The following is an 11,713-nucleotide window of genomic DNA, read 5'->3' as shown; positions in this document are numbered from 1 at the left end:
AACCAGAACCAGACTGCAATGGGGCAAAGTGTTCGCTATACCCTCTCCAACACACAGCACTTGCTAGTCTTGGTTTCCAGATACAGGCAGCCTACCTTATTGCTCTACCACAACTACCCCACAACAGAGCCACTGAAACACTTCTAGCAAGATTCAGAGATGCGTCTGGGTTTTAAGTGCCTAAACGTTGTTCATGGGAGTCAGGAGGGAAACAGCTGTCTTCAAACAAGTTGACCCATTGCTGACAGTTCACAAGGCAGAGATGCATCTAACCATATTCATTTTGAAGATCCCCTGCGTGAAATTCCTTCATTAACCTTCAAATCACAGTTCTACTTGAATTATATAGCACGGGGTCATTTCAAGGACTTTCCAAATGACAAGCACTCAAGGAAAGACCGGAACTCAGATTTAATAAGGATGAGGATAAAGTTGCTCTGGTTGTTAGGTTGTCAGATTGCAGGATGGCAGCCAATCACAAGGTTGCACACTGTGGGGATCTGACTCCTTGGTTGACTGATGGAGTCGGGTATGTATCACTCACACTGCAAGTACTTTAAGGCAAAGACCCATAAAGGCAGCACTCTTCTAAGGCACAATACAAACCACAGCCCAGATGTGGACCTTGATGGTCAGGGGATTCATTCCCCATTGTTGCTGCAAGATCCTAGAAAAGGAACCTGTTGAGCCATGGTATGCTCAACAGGTTTGTGTGTTGAGCGGAAAGAGTTTCTGTGCCAGCTGGTAGAGCTGCACATGAGGACAAAGACTGTGGTAGGAACAAGCTGTGCCTGGGGTGGGACAAGCAGACACAGTGCCAAACAGGAACCTTGCCAGGGCCACATTACTGGCTAGTACCACACCACATGTGTGCCATTCCACCCAAGCACTGCTTTGAGAGAGGTGGATGTGGGCGCATATTCCAAAAAGGGGTGGGCATTTTTTACCAGCCAACTTGGATTTCAGCATTGGGAACATGATCAAAAGCACCGATTGAAACTTTGCTCGGTCAAAAGCCAGAGCCTCTTCTGTACATTCATTCTCCTTGCTCACTGCAGCTGAAGACACTCTCTCCTGGCTTTTGGACACACTCATCTGTAGCCAGAAAGGTCTGCCCTTCTGCTTCCCAGTTATCCTCAACTGCTGTCTGTGCCACGGGGAGGCCAGTAATATTCTTTTGTGTCTACAGCCACACCAAAGCACCACAATGCGGAGGATTTAAAACGAGCTGGAGATACTCAAGAACAGAGCCTGTTGTGCTATGCCCAGTTTTTCTGCAACAAGTGCCAAGACCACGCTCTCTCACATCAAGGAGGAAAACCTTCTGATACACTGTTTGACCTGCTTCTGTGGTGGTTTCTCTGCAACCAGTCGTGCTGCTGTTGTGGTAATGAGACACAAGAATGAGATAGCTCAAACAACTTGAATGGAAACAACTTAACATTCGGAGCACCAAGGTCCGTATTGTTTTCCTGCACCCTTCACCACCAACTCACTGTGGTAGTTTGGGTAACATTTAGCTTTCAACTTCATCCTTAGAAAAGGAACCATCTGCCTCCTGCATGCAGGGACCAGTTAATATTCCAACAGAACCTGAATATGTAAAATTGCTTCCTAACTGCCAAGCCAAAGCATTGTAGCCAGTTCAGGAGTGATTTTAACTATTGAGAACAGGGTTTAAAGATTTTCCTCTTAGAGCAGCTACTAGGAAATGCTGCCAGCAGGATTGTAGTAATTCTGAGTGGGGCTTAAAAATAAAATTGTTTAATAAAATGAAAGTTCCTCTGCAGAGCTCTGGCTTTGCTTTGCGGCATCCAGAGAATGGAGATATTTGCTATTCCACTTCTCTGAATCCTCCTCATTAAGTCTGTAATGCACTTGGTAAATATTTCTCCTATCTCTCCACAGATACATTATACACTCCAGTCAATTCATGTTACAGCAAAATTGGCTTCATTCACGGTGTCAGAGGCTGGGTTGAGGGTGCTCAACCTAAGCAGAGTCAGGACCTGGGGAAGAGGTAGAAGCTGGGGCTGGGCAGGATGGGAACAGGGAAGAGGGAGAGTCTGTGAAGAAAACAGGCTCAGGCACGTGCCAGCAAGAGGAAAGGCAAGCCTGAGCAGGGTGCAGCACTGTCTCCACTCACAGGTAATACGTCTCTGCAGCTACCACCTACCTAGTGCTAATGGACCAGTCACAGCCAACAGGAGAAGGACGGGGTATTTTCCTTTGGGGCAGGTGTTTGAAAAGCAGGATTCTTGGGTAATCTCTGCTTTCAGTAGATTTAAGCAACGGAACCATTTTCAGACCTGAAGTGGCCCAAGTTCTGGGTTTCTGAGGCGGTCCAAGATTTTCAATTTGGACTGGAGACTGTAACTTGTGAGGAGCGACTGGAATTAAACCTGAAATTCAATACTTTGCAGAAAGCCTCTGAGGTCAAGTTCCTGAAGCCAAGACACTCTTCATTTATCAGCACATTCAGAACAGAGAGTTGTCATTTCATTTGTGCTAAGGAAACAACAGGCATGGCCGCACAGTCCAAGGACAACATGCTATCGAAAGAGCAAAGCATCCTTCCCTTCCTCTAGAGATCAGCTCCTGGCATTGGCTGATAAGGACCGTGCCACAAATTACTAGGTACTACACGCCATTTTGGTGAATGGTGCCTGGAGAAATGACGAAAGGGGAAGCCTTTGCCTCAAACTGAAAACAGGGCACAACAAAATTGAGAAAGTGCAAAACATGAGACAATAAGTGTTTCTGACATGTTGCCTGCTGCCTTCCACATCCCCAGGAATAATAGAGGCTTTCATGGGAAGACAACCCAGACACCACACAGCACTGGGAAGAAGCCACAAATTTCATCTGCAGTTTTATGAAGGCTTCTGGCTGCAACAGTAGCAGCAGAGCTCACAATGTCTCTGATCAGGATAACATTTTTTCCCTCCTGATTAATCAGACAGAAGAACTTTGAGAAGATTTTCAGAGAGAGCTTGCAGAGCAGACAGAAAAAGCATATGGGGCACATACATACACATCTTTTTAGAAAGGACAGATGTTATAGTTAAATCCCCCAAAATACAAAAAATTTTGAAACTTGAGAGGGGGCAAGATGGAGAAATGTAAGGACTAAACGTTGACCCTACTACCAGCAAACTCCAGATGTCAAGCACCTTGGGGCAGAGGGAGGGGGTTTGTATTCAATTTAATCTACACTACAAACAGACAGGCACCATTTAAGAAAGAGGAAATTAAAGACCTTCTGCCAGATTACTATTTGCAGACCACTTTCACTCCCAGCAATCAAGTCAGCTCTGTTCCCAGACAACTAAGAGAATAATAATTTCTTTTTGAGAGTGAAATTTTGATAATTACAAGTTGTATTTTAATTTAAAATGTAAATTGTCCAGTATCATCATATGCCTGTATGCTGAAAACAGTCTAAACAGCATCCCAGGCACTGAGTGCTATTCCTGATCCCTTGTTTCCTGGACATTCAGATGACAGATTAAAGTTAATGATGTCCCTTCAGATAAAAGAAAACCTGACTAAATTCAAAGCAGCATGTTCTTTTTTTTTTTTTTTTTTTTTTTAACCCCTAGCCTCCTCAACAGGGCACTGGCTAAACCAAAAGGCTCCCTAAAAGTTATTCTACATGGGTAACTTCACACATGCAGAAGGCTGTTTTATTGACATCAGCTGATAGAGGTAGGAGAAAGGCTGCTATACTTTGCTCAGACTAACAGAGGCTTTGAGACCTGATCACAACCACTACAAGAGACTCAGTTTTCATTCCCTTCAGATCTTTTCTGCATGTCCCTCAAGAAACTATTCAATCATACAGCCAGTGCAGACACTGATTGTGGGCTGCTGAATGTTTTCCAGCCCTTGACCACCTGGGATGGAGAATTAGTCTTTGTTCTTCCAATTTCTCTAATTGCTCTCACAGTCTTACAAGATGGTACCCTCTGCCATGCTGGCTGCATTTCTCAACCCTACGTAGAGCTTTACACTGCAAAGCTCTTGAAGATTTGGTGGTCAAAAAGAGAGTAAAGTGAAGACAGGCAAATAAAGTGACACCTCAGCCTCCCGCACCCACAGTATTAAGGATGTAACCAGACGCATTTCATAAGTCTAGAGTTTATACCATGGCAGTTTCATACTCTGCAAGGGTTGCCGATGCTCTAGGAGAACTCACCGAGTTCTGTGTCAACACTGAAAAGAATTGGGGCTGATGTCTTAACAGTAATTTTACAAAGATTAAAGGAAGCATTTCAGTAAGCTCCTACAGGTAGCACCTTACCCCCTTTGCACTGCACTTCCAAGGTACCCCGTACACGCTGGTCTAATGAAGGCAACCTAAACCTACAGAGTTTCTGCTGCTGTTGCTGGAAGTGGACTTTGAGAGTGAAGCAACAGAAAGCACACATTGCAGCAAACAAAACCTGCATAACACACACTGGATGACTGTTCTGAAACATCACAGGCTGCAGCAGAATCTCAGAGGTCTCACTTCACTACTTTGAGCCTTTGAAACTTTAAATATTTATATTCCCTGTGTCTGCCAGGTCAGCAGTAATAGCTCTTACAGGGTCACTGGCACAACTTTGTAGCTGATGCAAGGCAAACATTACCTCCAGACCCAAGGACTGTTACCTGAAAAGCCAAAAAGCTATATCTGGTTTTACTTTTATTTCTTTTTGTTTTGTTTTGTTTTTTAACTTTTGCTCACCATACTGGTAATTTTCAAGGTTTTCTCCCTATCCCTAGGGCACATTCTCAGACAGTTCCACTGTTACATCCTTTCGCATTCTTAGTGAAAGATACTTGCAACCACCAGTCAAACCGAGTCCTGGAAAAATTTGAAATTCTAGGTGAAACCAGGCAAAACATTCACCTTCAGCTTCTGAAGGCATCAACTGTCAAGTACAGACAGCCACCGGTGTCATATGCTGTCCTTTGTGACCCGCATGCTGCTGATGTAAAATAGTGTGTTTAGACTTTGAAACTAACACCTGAGAATTTTAACAAGGTAGTAAATATCGCTTAGGCCAGATAAGAGGGTATTAGCAATGCATGCCTCACTAACGAGTGCTTCCTCAAAGGAATACAAATCAGGAGAACTCCAGGGACTGATGGTGGAAACATCCTGCTACAAAGAAGGCTGTGAAGATAAGGGAAGGCCACAAATCAGTCAGCAGTCATAAAAGGGAACTTCCTGCCCCAGAAGGCGCGACCACCAACTCATTTGAGGGATGAAAAGACTTCCCACCCCCCCACCGACTCCTCTTGATCATGCGCAGTGAATTAATATCACACTGTAGCTTTGAATTTAAGCGAAGAAGATACAGGCCAATGGAAGAAGAGGAGGCTTAGTCAGGTATATGATTATATATTAGATAGGTGTGCTAACTGTCATGTATAAATGTAAAAATGAACTTTAGTAGGTGTGCAGGCTAGGCGGAGAGATGCCCCATGCACCCCATGCCAAATAAAGTAACACCTGCTCTTTAATACGCCCAGTGTTAAGGAGCTTTATTCCTGGTTTTCAGTGACACTGTCATTTATTGAGAGTGGCTTCCACTGCTGAAGTAGGGTCAGCCTTTCTGGTATTCAGTCACATTGCCAGCATTTCCATTTAATGCTATTTCAACCTCAGCCCTCAGCATTACAACACAAAGAGTTGTTTCTGGCTGCAACTCATGAGAAGGTGAGTATTCAGAGGAACATAAGTCATGAATTTTTAGAAATAACTTTCCTTTTTAGTTCATGCTAAGTTACAATCTTTCTCTCAATAAAAATATCTAGTATATATTTTTGTGATTTACCAGAGGCAGTAAGATCCAAACCAGAAAAAGCAGAAGTCCAAACAAGCTTCCAGGATTCTTAAATACTGAAGCTGTCATTTTCATCTCTATTTTTCTGAGTCTCTGAGCAGTTACACAAGGTTTCAGAAATTAGATAAAAAGTCACTGGCGGTGAGCTCAAGCTTTACATCAGCATCTATTTTACATTATTGCTTTAGTCATGAGCAACAAAACCAAGAATTAGCCAAACAGGCAATTCCAGGCGCTGTTTTGTCTCATGTCCTGCACAGCAGCAGTCTGGCATTAAGCAAGGGATGCAAAAGTCTCAGGGTACATATGAAACCACAAAGACTTTCAGATGCTGAAAGAGACCAATCTGGTGCCTGAGGTTGGACTGGACAGTATACTGAAGCAAAGGAAAACAATGAAATTGCTTCTGGTCCTGGTTCAACAGGTGGTGCATAGCCACAGTTTCTGTAAAAAAACCCACCACCAACACGAGGGATGCAGGCAGCCATTATGCTCATTAGAAACACTCCTAGAAACAGCTCACTTGGGATCACACTAAGAGGCAGAGGCACTGACTGCAGAAGTTGTTTACCTGAGAACAGAGAGAACAAATAAGTGCAAATAGTAGAAAGAGGATCTAAAAAAGATGTACAAGGAAAGAGCACCACAGCATTCCAGTCCCTCGGAGCACACCACACGATGGAGGCCCTCTGCAAACCCATCTCTTGAGGGGAAGCCCTCAAACACAAAAATCAGGTACCCATCCCTCCTCCTCCACATACACATATGCCTCCAGGCAACCACTCAGCAAAAGCACAGTTAGGAGTGGACAGGAAACTCAGCAACAGCTTGATAGCTCCTTCCACCCTGTCCGAACTAGTCTGAATCCCACCACCAAGCATCGCCCCAGCCACCCCTTTCCCGCAGCATTGAGAACAGCACAGACCCTGCCTTCCAGATTAGACATTGCATGAGCACCTCTCTGTTGACAAGATACAACAAAGTGGTGTATTTTTTTTTTAAGACTCGTTTAATTACTTGGAGCAATTAGTTTTATGAATTCGTTCATGGGCTGTGCTTGAGCATTTGACAAATGTTTAAATGAAACAGCCTAAAAGGAACTTGCCTTGCACATCTGCTGACACTTTTCCCTATGAATTGCTGAAGGCCACACAGAATCAACTATGATTCCAAGCACACTGCTCTCAGAAAAGGTATTTATCAGCCCAATCTTATTATTCCAGCCAGGCTACCTAAGCTTACATTTTACAACCAACATAATTAAAGCCCAAAGCTAGGATAAAGCCTCTCCTCTCTCAGACACCCCCCAAATGCAGACTCCTCAGGAGATGGTCCACAGCTGGTCACGTTCTCCTTACAAAGGTAAATCCCAAGAGCCTAAAATTTACTTTTTATTTTTGCATTATGTTTTCTTCACCAGAAGCATGCCTCAGCTCTGGGAAGTCTTGTTAATTAAGGGATTCCCTACTGGCATGAATACACTCCAGTCCCAGCTGCCATCTCCTACCTGTGCTACAGCCTCCTCCTGCCCACCCATTACGGAGCCACAGTGGGGAGCAAGCGCCCTGGCTGTTAGCCCCTCGGCAGCTGGAGCACTGGAGCACAGAGCGCTAATCCTGTGCACTACCTGTGCAAAAGTGACAAGATACAGAGCACTGCATGATGCAGACAGGCCACGGGGCTGGCTAGCTGCTCCCCACATCTCATGTCCTCGTTTCTGATAGACTCCCTGGACCACTTGGCCCCAGTGGGCGTTGGTCCTTCCTGCAACAAAGTTAACAGTGTTTCTTGGTCGCAGCTACAGGAGGAACCTCAGCTACTCAGCAAGTACAGGAAAGGAAAGCAAGATGAGCTATTATAGAGTCCAAACAACCTGTAGTGATTACCTACACCCACACAGGAGAAAGCAACAGTACAAAGAAGAGCTGCTGAACCTCTTATGTGTCTCTCATTATAGATTTATAGAGCAAACCATCTCCAGGATTGAACCACAGCAGAAAAGGCCTGAGCAGGAAAGCCATGGCACACGTGCCGCAGCCCTGTGCCCTGTTAGTCTACCCTCCTTCTGTCAGTATCTCCCAGGCAAAAACCATCCAAACTAGACACAGCCTGGTGTCCTGCAGGGGAGAGGTCATGGATCCAGCTCTCTGTGAGCCCAGGCAGCAGGTTCACAGCAACTGGGACCACTCCTGATAAACACCTGTACCCTGCGGCCCACCTGGGGACCCAGAGTAGATCCTGGCTGATCATAGTCAGTAGGCACTTTGCCCAATCACCACCCTTCTGAGGCAGCGCTGCAAAGTCTGTATCTTAAATTCTTGTAGCTCTACTGTTTTCATCAACTCCCCCTTGTACATGCATGTACACAAAGCTTAAAACCCCACCTCCTGCAGCACCACTAAGGGAACAGGAATCTGATCTAGGTTCCCTATCATGTAACACATCTTTTGCACCCCGTCTGCAGAAAGCTAACTGATCCTCCCTGGTTCACAGAGTCACTGCAACACTTCTTCCTCCATTTACGCTTGGAGGAAACCCTTGAACCCTTTGGTCTGATTTCGCAACAAACTCACAAAAGTTTATCTGCAAGCATCTGTCAGCATCTTCAAGCATCATTCATCACCCCCTTCAAGTCTGCTTCCAGCCAAACTGAGCAACCATTTCTAAGCGAATTCTCCATTTCATCACTTGCAGTCTCTTCTTAGGTATATAATTTATTTCATCAAGTTTATTTAAATGTGCAGCTTGCTGTTTCAAATAATAAATTGCTGTACTGGGTTTGGCTGGGACAGAGTTAGTGTTCTTCAAAGCAGCCAGCATAGTGCTGTGTTTCAGATCAGCCACCAAAAGAATGTTGGCAACACAAGGATGTTTCAGCTATTGCTGAGCAGTGCTTGCACAGCATCAAGGACTTCTCTGCTTCTCATGCTGTGTCCCCAGCAAGTGGGCTGGGCAACAGACCGGGAGGGGACACAGCTGGGAGAGCTGACCCCAACTGACCAAAGGGATATTCCATGCCATATGACACCATGCTCAGCAATAAAACTGGGGGGAGTTTTTCAAAAGTAGCCATTGGTCAGGGACTGGCCAGGCTGGTAGCGAGTAACTGCTTTTGCATTGCTATTTTTCTTTTTTTTTTTTACCCTTCACTTACTAAACTGTCTTTATCTCAGTCCAGAAGAGTTTTTTTCTTGCTTTTGCCCTTCACATTCTCTCCATCATCCCACTGGGGGCAGGGGTGAGCAAGCGAGTGGGTAGGGACTTAGCTGCCAGCTGGGGTCAACCTGCCACACTCATTCAGTACATTCATTGCAATCCATCACCAACCGTGTGATACTGCCTCTGTTCCCCAAGTGGCTGCATTTAGCAGACAAACCCGATTGCAATGGCCAGCTCTAAGAAACAAATACAGTTACTTTCCTGATGTACTGAGCACATGAACAAATATCCTAAGGGCATTCACACTAGCAAAATGCAATCATGTGGCACTGGCAGAAAGCACAAAGATATGCACTAATATGGATAAGCCAACTCCAACAGTGACACGAGTGGTGCTCCTGAAGCATTTTCTGCAGCATTAAGTACTCCCTGATTCAACAGTTTTGTAGCATTGGAGTTCCTCTGCCTCTTGAGGGTTCAGAGCCTGGAACAGCATCAAAGTCATCACTGACACCAGTGATTCTTAGCATTCAAATATTTGACCATCAAACCCCAGAAAGCTAAAAGACCGGAAAAAATTATAGAATAGGTAAAGATTGTTGTCTTCAGATTTGTAGATTTTGTAGCTGAAATTTGTGACTTGCTGGTCATATGAAGGGCTTGCAGCAAGCTTTAGGTTTTTTCTTGCTTTTAAGTGGAGATTCCCAAACTGCAAGAGGCAGGGCCTTAAGGGAAACACACTGTCACAGGTCTTAGAGCTAAAGTTAATCCAAAACAAATAATTCTATACAAGTACAGCTCCAGCAAGGTAGGAACACTTCATGTGTTCAAGTTTCCCTGAAAAACATCTGTGGGATTCAGCTATCAAGTGTTCCCAATCTAAGCCCATCAGCAAGTATTTAGAGATTAAGTTTTACAGTTACGCTCCAGCGTAAGCACAAGGACCTCATCAGCACATGTAGGTGACCCAAGTACAAAACACTGCACAAATGTCCTGAACACTTTGTAGCTCAAATTCTACACTGATACCAGTCACAAACCAAAACACATTTCTAATATCTAAACGAACCCTCCTGGGAGCAGAAAAGGAAAGAAAGATGAAGCTTGTGAATAAATTATTCATTACAAATTAGCCCTTTCTTTTAGCAACTGGGTGCACTCCAGCCAAAAGTAGGCAAAAGGGTTTCTTGTAGAAACCCAGAAACACTTCATCTCTAGCAGTTCTGCTGCAGGCAATACAGCCACGTAGTTACAACCTCATTCTGCATTTTTGTTCTTGCTGAAACAATCTGGTATTTATGAATCTGAGATTTCACAGAAAGCAAATTTATTGCAATCAAGATTTAATTACAGCCCATGATTAATTTCTAAATTACATAAATCCTTTTTCACAATATCTGCATACCAGCCACCAGCCTAGGCAAGCAGAACGCTTTCAGACTTCACTGACTCATATATCCTTGCTTGAGCCAATATTTTTAACTGTATGTCATTTTAGTGTCTCCCAGACCAAGCCCACATTGCAGATAAAACAGTGTTTTTCAGCTATTTACCATAAAGATCAAATCTACATCTTTTAAACAAATACATCTTAAAAAAAGGCATTGTATATGATCTCATTAAAATTCCTTTTCACAAGAAAGATTTCCTGATAGCAGAAAACTCATATCATATATCAACAGAGAGATTAATAGATTTACATGTTTCTTAGATGACAGTTTTACAATGTTGTTATTGAAAATACATTAACATCCTACACACAAAAAGAATAATAGGAATAACATAAAGCAAGAGCTACTACCCACTTATACTGGGGATGCAGGAAAATAACTCAACACAAAGTTGCCTTGAGACAGTATCATATCAACAATTTTAAATCAAATTAATAATGGAAAAGCAGGAAACAGCCAGAGGCAAAAAACACGTAAGCCACCTCCTCTGTGAGGAAATACAGACTGCCTTATTTACAACACTCAGGCACTGCTTTTGTGCTGAGATTCCTATGGCAGTGCATGTATCCCTCCTCACCAAAAGGCACAGCCTCAGGCACTGCCTGCTCCTCCAGGAGCCTCGAATACCAGCAGTAGGCTATGATGCATCCTTCTGACCCTGCAGTTCTCCATCCCATGCCAGGGCCCCCACCCCTGGGGACAGATGTAGGACATCTCCACAGGAAAGCAACTTGTACCACAAGATGTGGAAAGCATCTGTCAGGTTAGGGGAGACCCAGCAGGACAAGTATGTCCTGAAGGATATCTGAAGGAACATCGTTGTGCTTGATGTGTAGGTACCCATGCAAGATTAAAGTTAGCTGTCTCGATGTCCAGGACAGCCCAGTCCTGACCAGCATCCATACATGGATGGAGGACAGCTAGAAGGTCTTGCCGGGAGAGAGGGTGACAGGACTGGCTGCCTAAAGGCTGACTTGTGTACACACAGTACCCCCTCACATACCTACAACAGTCTAGTATCATCCTGAAACCAGAAAAATGCTTACAGGTCAAGAGAGAAGAGCAGCAGGTCCTTTCAGGGCATGTACTTGTTCAAGAACATGCCCCAGTTTTAAGGTCTCTTAATGCCCAGCAGTAACAGCTGCCAAAAATGCCTACCTCATTCTCTTCAAGATGCACAGAAAGGGTCAATTAGCAGGAAGCTTTGGGAGCCAAACCTTCCAACCCGTTCCTGAGGCCAGGGACACATCAAGGAAGGACAATCCA

The sequence above is a fragment of the Phalacrocorax carbo genome, chromosome 5 (genome assembly GCF_963921805.1).
Source record: "Phalacrocorax carbo chromosome 5, bPhaCar2.1, whole genome shotgun sequence".
Classification (NCBI taxonomy): Eukaryota; Metazoa; Chordata; class Aves; order Suliformes; family Phalacrocoracidae; genus Phalacrocorax; species Phalacrocorax carbo.
This window is presented reverse-complemented; position numbering follows the sequence as displayed.